The 12934-nt window shown below is 41.5% G+C and overlaps 1 long non-coding RNA gene across 1 annotated transcript; it reads left to right on the top strand.

Annotated features, from left to right (window-relative positions):
- Nucleotides 1-1107: 1107 nt before the first annotated feature.
- On the top strand, nucleotides 1108-2321 carry LOC136998602 (uncharacterized). Its single transcript, XR_010889189.1, has 2 exons — nucleotides 1108-1431; nucleotides 1488-2321. It is a non-coding gene; the product is annotated as an uncharacterized lncRNA (long non-coding RNA).
- Nucleotides 2322-12934: the final 10613 nt, after the last annotated feature.

Genomic DNA, 12934 nt, shown 5'->3' with positions numbered 1-12934 from the left:
CGTATTATGTCTACGGCGAAACACGTTTATATATATTGTATACCATGTGCCGCTAGACAGGGGACGATCCGGAGGTAAAGAAAGCCAGGAGAAACAAGGGACGTTGACGAAAAGGAGACGAAGGTTCTACATGCCGTTCGCCGAGCCGCTACCACCGTCGCTCGGAACGGTCTTAATGTCATGTCTTTCGTAACGACACGTCCGTCATGCGGCGAACATTGCCACCCAGAAGGTGGTGGGTCTACAGTGAGGGTGATCTTTTGATTCCGCGTGCAAGTTGTTGAAATATATTACCAGCTGCACGCTCGACGCGCGCTTTCTTTTGCTAACGTGCTATGACGACGGTGAACGGCCTCTATATTCGTCTCTATATTCCATCTATGTTTGCCGCAAGAAACATTTTGATCGAATAAAATGTCGAGGAAAATATTCTGGAAAGCAATCGCTATCTCGCAGTAATAAGATACGCTGCGTCACTCGATATATTTAAATGAATAATAATCATTCTAATTAATGTACCGTATTATTCAGACTATTAATTGCGAAAAATGACGTTACACATATTGATCATTAATGAATTACTGGTGCAGCTATTTCTTGGCACATTATAGGATGCATTCCAAGACAGTCGGTAGTTACTAAAAGACGAAGAAGACACTCGAATCACTTTAAGGCAATCTACCGCACTTATAGTACGCGAGTGATATAAAGCGCTGGGATTATAGCCAAGACAATCGGTAATTTATTTTTCGCTCGATTTACCAGCGACGTAATAGTCGTCGGCTTAAATGTATACTAATTCTGAACAATAACAATGCCGATTGCTGTTCGACCTCAGGAACGGAATATATATTGTGAAATTATACTTTATCTACGGTGAACTCAGACTATTTTACTTGCAAAAATATAAATTCTTTTATTCATTTTAACTTTGAAACATTTCTAATATATAGAATCTATATTTTTTTATATATGAAATAATCACATTTTCACATACAGCGAGATCAGCGACGCAGCACACTCGATTGTAAGATGACGATTACAAATTTTTCGTGAGAACAAATAATTTACATATTATATTTGTACAGCCAATTAATCTAACGAATCAAGCGGAATCAAGCCAAAGCAATTTTCGTGTCATCACGTTGAATGCATGCCAACGATAAAACAAGCAGCGCGTAAGTCGCGAGATCAGTTTTACTATATTTAAATAATTTATTGCAACATTCTAATTGGTAGACGCAAGTAACGCACCGTCGCAGCGCATCGCTTCTACGAAGCAGGGACGGCCGATCAATATTCAATTGCGGAAGGAGGCGGACCTTCGGCAGCCGATGCGATTTTCATGGGTGTAGAGAGCGATCCGCCCCTGGTTCACGGATCGACAGCGCCGATGCGAAGCGCAGCGAGATGCAAAGCGCAACGACGCGGGTATGCTTTATTCGCGGTACTAAGTGTGTCGTCGTAACTGCCCTTACCCTCCGCAGGACGCGCCGTTTATGCGAAAGCTCTTATTTATCGCCGAAGACGCACAGCTCGGTTACGGTTGAGACGGCGACGATGCCGTCGACTTCCAACGAATACGACGACCCCGACGACGGACATCGAGGATCACGCAAGACGATATTCTTAGACAGTTTAGAGCGATCTCGAGATCAGCAGAGGAAGACGTAATCAATTTGTCATAAAACGAGAATTGACGCCAACTAAAGCACAACTATGCACAAAGAAACGATAAAAGGTCTTGAAATTTAACGCGAATGTATTTTTCCACGAATAAGAGAGCGATGCTGAATCTATTTCTATCAATGATAAAAACACAATGGTTTAAAATTACATATCCAACTATCTAATTCTATTTCATCGCCATTTATGCCAGCAATAAAGATATCTTCCGCTCGAATTCGCTTTCAGGGTAAGACGCTGCCAGTCTGATTGAACGTGCGACGGTTATATATCATTGCGTTTAATTTTATTGGCATTCTTTTAAGCGCGGGTTGTTATGTCTATCATAGTCGTTGCGTTAACAGTTCACTTCCTACGTGAGCTTCGCGAGTAACGCTCGTTCGAGAAAACCAGTTAACGCACACACTAGGAACCTAGAAAGGTCTGATCTATTCGGACGTTTACGACTACTGTGAAACCCACTGGGCAATTACTCCGCGGATTCTCCGGTGGCAATTCTGTGCAGTGGCAAATTCGAAAGTGACGATTTCTATCTGATAAAAGCGGCAACATTCCGTAGTCTCGTTTTATCTTAAACGATGGCTTTAACGATGTCTTTGAACTGATTGTTACGAATAAAAGAAAATTAGCACGTTTTCTCGTACATTCCATCATTTATAAACACTACAAATTTTGCAACTATTGATTCATTCATAATCAATGCATGTAATATTAAGTAAAATACTTTATCGTCCTTTCTGTTCCGCGTTTTTCAGTGTATAACAATCACAATTTGCGTATGAAAAACAAATAAGCTAATTTTGGTGGCAATTTCGAATATTGCTGGCGGCACTTCGACATTCTCGTAAATATCGCGAATTCCAGTTTCCACGAACATGACGGAATGAGCGATGATCGCACGCCGAAATACGCAAAAAGAAAATAGACCGCCCGTCCGAGTTTCCGGCGACCAATTAACCGGAGCGTCGCTTTCCGACTCCGGATTAAACTGAAATATTCACAAAGAGATTCAGGGGCGCCTGCCGAAAAGAAAAGTGGTGCCGACCTTGACGCGTACAAATGCGCCGATGAATAACCGAGTCATTTTATTTAGAGAACCAATTCGTCTTTCCATGGTGCAGAAAGTAAGGGTAGGCGCGACGAGGAAAGAGGGAGAGAGAAAGGCGAGCGGAGAAGCGAATCGAGAGATAGGAGGGAAGAGAAAAGAACGAAGAAACTGCACCGCGGACTGCATCGTTTCTCCAGGAATAGCCGCGTAGTCACCGCGCGCGGTTTTTCGCTTCTTCAGGATCTCCGCCAAGACGGTGGTAATCTCGAGGTTCGTGTCTCGCTCGGTCGATGTTGGAATATGCGACCAATTAATGCTTACTTCCCTTTGATTCTCTCCACGAGGATTGATGCGGTTGCGCTCCGCACCAGCCGGATAGATTTCACAGTGCGATTTTTCGCTTGAAGTCGAAAAGCCAATCCAGCTGCGCCAGCTCGCAAGAACGGCTTGCGTTCTCTTTTGCGCAAAAGAAAACTTCTCGCGATTATCACTTTCGCATAGTAAATCGACGACGTCGAACAATCTCACTTTTACAAGATTTTTCGTTTTTTATTTTTTTTATTTTTTAATTTCCAAATATAACGCGAGAGCGAGATATGAATGAGACAACGTACTAATTATTCGCGCAACAGTTCTCGATTCATCGAAAATTCATGGTCGCTGATTTTTCACGGAACGATCTTTGAGACGTAAATGACGGCATATCCGCGTTTGCGCGAGTTACGATCGCGACCGGCGTGATTTAAAGCGCATTTAAGAGAGAAGTAATGCACTGCGCGTGAGAAGGAAATTCGTATTTATTGTTTCGATGAAGTAATCCGGTATCGTTTCTTTTTTCTTTCTTTTACAGTTGGCGGGACTCTGGCCTCGTTGCACCGCGCGCTTTATTCCCGGTATTTATTTCTTTCAGTGATGGGTTAGCGTGAAACGAGGTGAATTGCGTCGTTCTCGAAGAGCTAAGAGACAATGATTTCCCTATCAAAGTGATTTGTTAACAATTCAACAATTTAATTCTTTTCAACACTACACTGAGAAATATACATATATTATATACGCACCTCGAGAGCGGCTTTAACTTCTTATCGCATAATTTCGATCGCTATATTTAGATTGTATATTTTAGTAATCCTACCCTAATCATCTTGTAATATTTATTATTTTAAATGTCCCTGGAAAAAGCATTGTCGGTTCAGTAAAGTGTTTACCGGGAAGCAGCTGGTGTACATTTCTGGGATGCAATTTCGAGTGACGCGCGTCACTCACGGTATGATCGGTTCATCAGACGGGCGGGCCACCTGTCCGGCGAAAGATGCGGCGTTAACAGTTAACGGCGGCGTAATTACTCGGGAGGATCCCGCGGTTACAAATAAACAAGCCTAATTGACTCGGAAATAAACCACCGTCGCGGTACACAGTCGGTGCCGCGGACTGGCTGTCGCATAACGCGTTCAAGCGAGACAGCGCGATATGAACGGCGGGGGACGTGCGGGGGAACAGTTATGGGACACTGAGGACAGTGTGAGTCTGTTCGCGCCATATGCACGCATACCAAAGGTTTTGACTTATGCCAAAACGAACTGTCTTTGTGTCTGGGATCCGACTTCGTCCCGCGCACCGTCCACCCTCCTCTCGCCACCACCCGCTCCTATGCTCGTCGAGTCACAGCACTAACCAGGATTATTTTCACGGCATACCACCGTCTTAATATAGACTTGCGAATGGTATCGAGTTCGGTCTGAACGTCCACTCGTTCCGTCCTTCTCTCTCCGCGTCTCCTTCCCTCACGCTTTCGTCTCGCGCTGGCACCCCGCGCTTTCGCGTTCGACTGATTTTCTGGCATCGCGAGTTCGATGATACCGACTCGCAGAGGTAAACGGCCCGTAAAAACAATTTTGGCGGTCATTGATACTTCTTCGCTAAAGACCAATTCTTTTTCGAGTGGTCCGCGTCTCTTGTTTTCAATCAATCGATTCAAAGCAAACGATTATCACAGACTATTCTTCGGTATTATAATTATTATTCAATTCTCTTAATACGGAGAATGTGTTTATCAGCGCACATAATATTCGTCTTAAAAATCTATAATATTTTATAAATTATATCTCAAGCGAAAAATATCTGATTCACACCATTTGCCTAACATCACGACATGCTGATCACTTCCGTCGTGCTCACATTTTTGCCCGTCGAAATATTCGAAAGTTCGATTCTGCGTAAAAGCCGATAGTGATAGCAGGAAAACAGGACGTACATACTTTAAATCTACACGATGATTCACAGCACCATTAATCTATTTCCACGCACCGCGGCACCGATGTCGATTTCCACGAAGTGCCTTTTGATCTGCAAAGATGAATCGGTAGCGTGGTTTTGGTTGTGTGCGATATAGCCACGCAGCTTCAGCGAGTAGAGAAAACTTCTCTCTGAAAGGGTCGACGTCGTTTACATCGGAACTGTAAACGTCACTTCGATTGCTCGCTTCTCGTTTACAATGCCAGTCAAAGAGACCAGTAGTAGGTGCTTTTCTATCCTCGCAAACGAATCAAATTGTTTCCCGACTGTCCGCATCAGAACATGTTATCGAACAAACTTAGAATTCAGCCATCCGACACAAATGATTTATATACTGTGTGTTTGTCTTATACAACAAGGCGTTACGATAAATGTAACGTTCTAATAAAATACCTGCTAGTATTCGACAAGTCAAAATCTGAAACCTAGTCAGTAACAAAAATTTACACACTGGCACATAAATCGCAAGTGTAAAATTCCATTACGAAAGAAATCTGGAAAAAGAACGCGTTCGCACAAACTCACGATGGTTATTGCACAGCGCACGCACCGGTCTGCAACTTGTTACGGAAAATTCTCTGAGTGATTCGAATACTAAATAGATTACCGAGATAGATAAATAGATTCGCCCGAGGTTCGTTAGATTGTTTCACTGCTCTAGTAAGCTACACGCTTCTTTTGCCACGCGCAGTTACGTAGCAGTAGTTATTGCGTACAGTTTTTCAACCGCGCGAAAAAAGCCATAATTGTATAAAGGATCTATAATTAAGTAAATTGTGCGGGTTAGCATTGAAACGGAGTCATTTATGGGAAGCGTCTATGATGATCGCGTGACTGCGCAGCGAATACAGAAATTTATGTGTTACGTTATAATCGATACAGCCAGTAACGGATGCGGCTCGGAAAATCACCTGCACCGCTAGTTCATCTCGCATTGCGAGATATCGTTCCATAATTTTGCAATTATATCGCATTAAGGAATACGGTTAACACGCTACTATAACTCATCGCCATTAGTGATATTCTCATCGCCGTCGCTGATATTTATATAACAAAAAATGAATATTATAAATTAAACGAATAAAAAGAATATATTTAGACAATATCAACAAGGTAATTAGAGATATCTTTAGAAGTGTATGAAGTTGAAAAACAAATTTGTTACTTCATCCGGTCGATATTAATAATCCAGTTTTCTTGCGTAAAAAACGAAGTGTCTTAATGTATGGTGTTCGTACAAAGACGCGCGTGCTTTACGCACCAACATCGTTGTAAATTGGCATAACAGCCTAACCGTATAAACAGCGCGCAAATCCTCCGTGAAACATGGCAGTGATTAGCCGCGTCCATCGTCGCCATGGATCCTTGGGATCTTTTTTCTTTTCCGAGTCTATCCCCAAAATTAGAGCCTACATCCTGCAGCCGGCGCAACGCTGCACAGACATGCAGAATTTACGCGTGTTTACTACTACTAGCCAATGAGAAGTCGTTTCGCGTGTGCCGATAACTCTTTAGAGATGGATGAGCCACGTCGCTATTTTTCTTTTAGCCGGGCCGCACACCAGTATCACCGCTGGAAAAGTCGGATTTTGAAACGCCAAAAATAAACATTCCTACCGCGGATTCGCCAACGCGGGAGCAAGACACTATTGAAAATTTGTCGCGTGCTCTGCGCGAAATTAGAAATCAACAGATATTATAACCGAGGCAAACGGGTTCGCGTGTTAATTGCTTTACGGAAAAATGGGTTTATACAAACAGCGATGAAACACGGGACAAAGAATAACAGTGACCAATATTTTTATTTTCACAGCGCAATTAATTATTCTCCAAGCATTGAATTTCTGCGCTCGCTTCGAATATTCAAATTAATGTCGAAATAATGTTTTGAAATTTGCCATTTGTGTATTTGATACGTTTAAATATATGTCCAAACGCATTTCTATTTCTTAAAGTTGACACGTTATACTCGCGTTGCAAAAAGGCGCAAATCGACGAGCGGGATCCGCTTTGTCGCCTATCCAAGCATCGGTTCCTTCATGCGCCAAAAATAAACGGTCCCTTCGCGCTCGTACACACGCGTGTACAATTGAAAATTTGCTGTTTGTCGCCGGGCGGCGTTGCATTAATCCGAGAAGCCAGCCGTCGCAATAGTCGGCAAGAGATGCTAAGAGAGAGGGAGAGAAAGAGAAGGGGAAGGGAAAGAGAGAAACGGTTCGCCACGCTACCAGCGCCACTAAATTAGCTTAATGCGATGCATTTGATTAGATCGCTAGTGAGGTTGTACATGGAGATGGCGAGGGTGGTGTGCGGGGGCGGAAAGAGCTTTGCTCTTTCGAGCTGCGCGGGGTGGCCAGCCTCGTTTCATGGAATTGATTAGATTCAGTTATTAATATTCCTCTATCCCTCACTTCATTTCCGGCCCCGATTAACTCGGCGCTAACAGCGTGACGACGAGCAGAGACCACGGTGCAGAAGCGAACACTACTCTTGCCTCTTCTTCCCTTACTCTCCCACGCCACCTTCGTCTGAGTTCATCGTCTCATATTCGCGCGACGAGCCACCGAATGTAAGACAGAAAATTTGGCCGACCACCACCACTCGGTCGATGACTGATTTTCTTTCTTTCTCTCGCATCGATCGCGGAAAGCAAGCTCAGCAATATCGATAACGTTTTAAATTTTTATCCTTTTACCAGTGAATATTTAGAAAATAATTAACAAAGCATCTCGTGATGAACGAATAGCAACAAGATTACGTGCGAGCAGAATTTATCTATCCGAAAGATCGTAAGTTTGATATATATTTTCCATTACTTGTCTTCTGGAGCGAGTCGATGATGTTACTCTACCGTACTCAAAGTAGTTCATCGCACACGACGAACCACCGCGTCGGCAGGGCGCACATGCGTGGCAATTGCACGCGCTGCAGCAAAGCGCGAAGCCTGTTCACGCACTCACCGAAGCAAGAAGTAATCCCGAGATCAGCTAGATGGCCAAGGAAAACATCGGGACCGACGGTCGACTTAGAGATCGCGTAATGATAAGATCATCGTTTCGTACTTCTCCACAGTAATAGTCAATAAACACTGGAAGAACTTCACGGCACGTGCAGCGCGCCGTGACGTGCCAAAAGTCGAGATACGCATCGTGTAGAAGCAATTTTCCGCCATTACATTTGTACCATGCTGTTCGCGCGTTATATAGAACCGAACAAGCGTGGAAATTGCATCATTTGATAGCGTCGTGTACCATGCGGTCAATTAAGTCGAAAGAATGTGATGGAAAAATTTCCATCTTAAATTCAAAACTAGCGAAAGATAAAATTTATAATATAAACCATATATTTATCATTCCGAGTATCAATTGGATTTTTTCTGTAACATTTTGCAAGCAAATAAACATTATGTTTTTGTGGCAAATTTACCTCTTGTCCTCTATTCTGCTGCAGATAGATAAATGACGCGTCAGTTATGCCGTCCTTTATGCCGCAAAAGATATTTTTCATAAAACATTAAGATGTATAACGGTCATTATATGACAAGGACTTTGAATATTGTTCGTGTAGAATCTACAGTACGACACAAGATCCGAAAATTAAAGTCCACTCGATTTATTTGTGATCGCAGCTTGTCTAAGCATGGTCAAAGCAATTGTGCGTTTATACGCGTGTGCGCGCAAAGTAAACGGCGCCTATTCCACGCGTGTGCCGCGGAATATGAGAAGCTGCCGGCAGATCGTGGAGATGTAGCCAAAGCAAACAAAGTGCCGGCTAGACGGTGCGACCATACAGACGAGATCCGACACTTAGCAATGTATTACAGTAATCGTTTCATTAGCAGAGTACAGACAGACCGATGCGCTGACAAGAGCCTATTATTGCCGTCGCTGTTATCGCACATCTGAATTCCTAATTGATTTCGTGAGATTTCTATGTTTTAATAACTTCGCGACGCAGTTTAAAATAATATCGTGTTCTTTGCGCGCTATTTACGAGCTAGATGTAACTCTCTTTCTCAATCAGCGTATATTACATCCTACTCTTCCCAATTTAAATTGCACTCGCAATCCCCCATCATGATTCATTTCTCTATAGCCATTAATACTAGCAATAGAAGGTTTTCATCGGTCGCCTCTCGATCGATTATCGTTATTGACCACTTGGAACACTTCACGTTTAAGAGCCTCAATTTCTGTTAACCACTTGTCCCCCGCGGTTTCGCACACTCGTAAGGATGCCGCCAAAGCGACCCACACACTCGCAACCGTCACGGACGCGGACGCTGCTGCAGCGGCGTGTTTGTGCGCATGGCCTCTTCGCGCGGTAAGACGAGCGAAAAGACGTCGCTCGAAGATCGCGGGTAAGTAGCCAAAGCAAACGTACGCACGGCCCGGCTAGTCGGTTCGTCGGCAAAGGCCGCACAGAAAGAGATCTTACAGACTGGCAAAAAAGCTCTCGTATAACCGGCGAAAGAGCGGCCGCGTCGTGTAATAGTAAAACGCGTGTATCGCACATGCCGTTGCCGCCGAGTTTGCCTGCTCTTTTCCCCCTTCCCCACCCCGCGATCTCTTTCCGTCACTTTGCTCTCGTATATGTTTGTCTGTCTTTCTCTTCAACGTCTTTCGACTTTTTATCTTCCTCTTCTTCTTGGTCTCTTTCCTTATTTCCTTCCTCTCGAACCTCTCTGCGAACCGGCCGAACGATTCAATCCGTCGCCGATTGTAAAAATAAACGGATCTCGCTCTTTTCTTCATGCCACGTTTTCGTTTCGATCTCAGAAGAGGGCCGAGTCAATGCGCCGCTACAGCATACGCGCTCCCTTCTATTTCCGTACGAAAACCGATGTCTGTGTTTTTGACCCTTGCCGGATGATGATACTCGTCGATACATATATTTATCAATTTGTCGTCGCGTATGTGCGATCTACACGCGCGCGACTGTCCGCGAACCGAAACTCCCAATATAAAACTGCCGTCAAATAACGTATTCTGAAAATTTTTTTTTTATAGTTATATTTTCTTAAATTAAATTTTTATTTCTCTGCAAACTTTCGCTCTTATTTTTATTCGTATTTCTTATTTTCAATGTTAATTATGACTTTAACAAAAATTTATTTTAACAAAACTTTACATTACAAAAGTTTGTAGCTCACTTTTTAAAAAACTTTCTGCAAATCAAAGTTGATTAATATAAATGACTGATCGATATAATTGTAGTACACGTACTCATGCTTATTGTTCAACTTTTCGATCTCAAGTCGATATAAAAGAGAATAAAAATTTGTAAAAAAGAAAAATTTAACTAAAACAATAAAACAGTGTAAGCAAAAAAATTTTTAGAATATATTATTTTCTAAAATCAACATCGTGCAATCGCGAGTTCCTAGAGTTTGTTCGTTCGGTTCGTGCGTGGTCTATTTATAGTTTAATTTGTGGCTTAAAGTCTCGTTAAGGGTCGCGAGTATATTTATTTGGTCGCATCGGGTTCAGAACTCTCGAAATCCATTCGCTCCCAGTCTTCGCGGCATGGTGGCCGAACGGAAAGAATTTTTATGAGGACGTTAAACAAGCGACGAATGTATCTCTAGAGTTTTGCCTCCCAGGCACGATCGGTTTATCGTTCAACGAACGATCGAGAACCCCATCTCCGTCTATCCGGCTTTTCTTTGTCGCTATTTGAGAAATATACAAAGTCGTTGAACCATCCTCTGCATGTCGAACCGAACCAGTTTCCTTTAATATACGAAACTCCTAAGTCGCTTCAGTTGAGATAGTCGTTTAATTACTTTGAAAACTAAAAAATATTGTATATAAAAATTAAAACGTTCTTACCGAAGCATTGACTTTTTAAATTTTGCTACCAATTTTTAAAAATTTTTTAACAAAATAAAAAAAAAAGTAAAAATTTTTTAGCAATTATACATCTGCCCATATGTTTTTTCTTGTCGAAACAATGTAATTTCATCTACCAAGAACTAATGTAGAAAGATATCTAAAAACCGCAAGCTATTGCGTTTTGTATATAAGAGAAATATAATAAATGACCGGTATCGTCGCGGTTGATGTAATTTACTGGTAATTGAAGCCATACCGGTCGTCGCATATTACGTACCCAATTGACGAATGAAGGTACGGCTAATAATTGCTTTCGTTTGCCGTGAAATCGGGAGTTTAATTGATTACCATGTGGTAATTGCCCGGTAAGAAAAAATATGATGGCTCATCGATAACGCGGGAATAAATAACTTTACACATGTACGCGATGATATTCGTCGTAGGAGACGGTGCATTAACGTTATATTGAAATTATCACTCTTTCGTAAACAGGATGAAGTAATTTGCATGTAACAGCCATAAACGCCGCATCATTCATTAACAATGAGTTATAACAAGCTCTTTAGTAAACCAAATTATTATTACGCTACCACTACTCGCATGCTATCTTTTCCAGCCAGCATTCGAAAAAAATAAGATATTTATATTTTTGTATATTTTAAAAACCAGTTTCTATAGAAAGTGTAAGTCGCAACTTTAATCGAATTTCGAGCAAATAATAAAAGAATATTTAACTGTTCCTGTAATTAAACTTTACACGGTCAACTAAATGTGTGTAAAACAGGTATTAATTACGTTAGGTAACTCTAGCGATTATTAAATCGCATTTACGCGCTGTACTTGGCAAATATTAATATTAGAACTGCGTGCGACACATGTTAGACAAAACATTAATAGTAGTAATGTGCAATTCATATCGCACGAATAATAACGAGAGTTATTCATTAAGTTAATTACTCTTAATTAATCAATTTTTAATTTGAGTGGATCGCGAAACTAACGAGAAAGCGCCCAATGATTTTAATAACTCAACAAAGGTCATACAAAGGATTTCATTTACTTGTTTAATATTTAGAAAACGATCACAATTCATTATGCAATCGCAAACAAAATTTTATAAAGATATAATGTGAAATTTTTGTTACAAACATTTATCAAACACTTCTATTGCTATTAATTCTGCAAGTATAAAAATATCAAATCAATAAATTATGATTGCGTTACAACAGATTTTGGAACATTATCATAAATCTGCTTGACAAATAATTTTCATCGAAATCTTTGGCAGCCGTTGTGATTCGGGAATAGCTATAAAGTCGAGCTAAGATACGTCGCGACAAAGCGCAAGAAGCGATTCGAACCTCTCTCGATGGTTGCTTTGGCATTCGCCTCGGTATTCGCCTATTTGCATCGGAATATCAAAAAGCAAAGTAAAAAGTCCGACATGATCTCTAATCCGATTTTCGCGACAGGTCGATCTCACGCTTGATTTGATAGCGAACGGTAGCGCGCCGGCTGCGTACTCGACTCGTAGCGGCATAAATCAAGGGTTTATGGTCACGAGAGAGAAGTCAAAGGAGGCTTTGGCCGTCGCTTCGACCGTCACACATTTTACCGAAATCGTCGTGGCGCACAGTACTGGACAATATATAACGGCCTGGCCGTACACACACGTCCGTGGGATTCGTTACGTGTATGCACGGGAAATACATTCTGTTAGTGAATCATCGAACATATATATATAAAGAGATATACATATATATATATATGCATAGGGTGCGGTATGTGACACTGATCCAAAATTTTGTCTACCATCCTATCATTAAATAGCCAGCTGGCACTTTATCGCGATATCTCTTGGCAAGGCGCGAAATTATTTTTTTTCGCGATGCGATATAATAAAATCAATAAAATCGCAATAAAAATGTTTGCTCCACTTTGGAATTTGAAAAATACTTTATCCATAAAAACATTAAAATTCTTAAATAATTTAACTTCTCAAAAGAGATCAATATCGCAGGGATTAAATTACCTTGTAGAATTCTCATATAGAACCGTGTATGAAATAAGATAT

Source organism: Linepithema humile, chromosome 3 (assembly GCF_040581485.1).
Source record: "Linepithema humile isolate Giens D197 chromosome 3, Lhum_UNIL_v1.0, whole genome shotgun sequence".
NCBI lineage: Eukaryota > Metazoa > Arthropoda > Insecta > Hymenoptera > Formicidae > Linepithema > Linepithema humile.
Note: the sequence above shows the minus strand (reverse complement) of the source record. Positions and strands in the feature narration are given on the sequence as shown.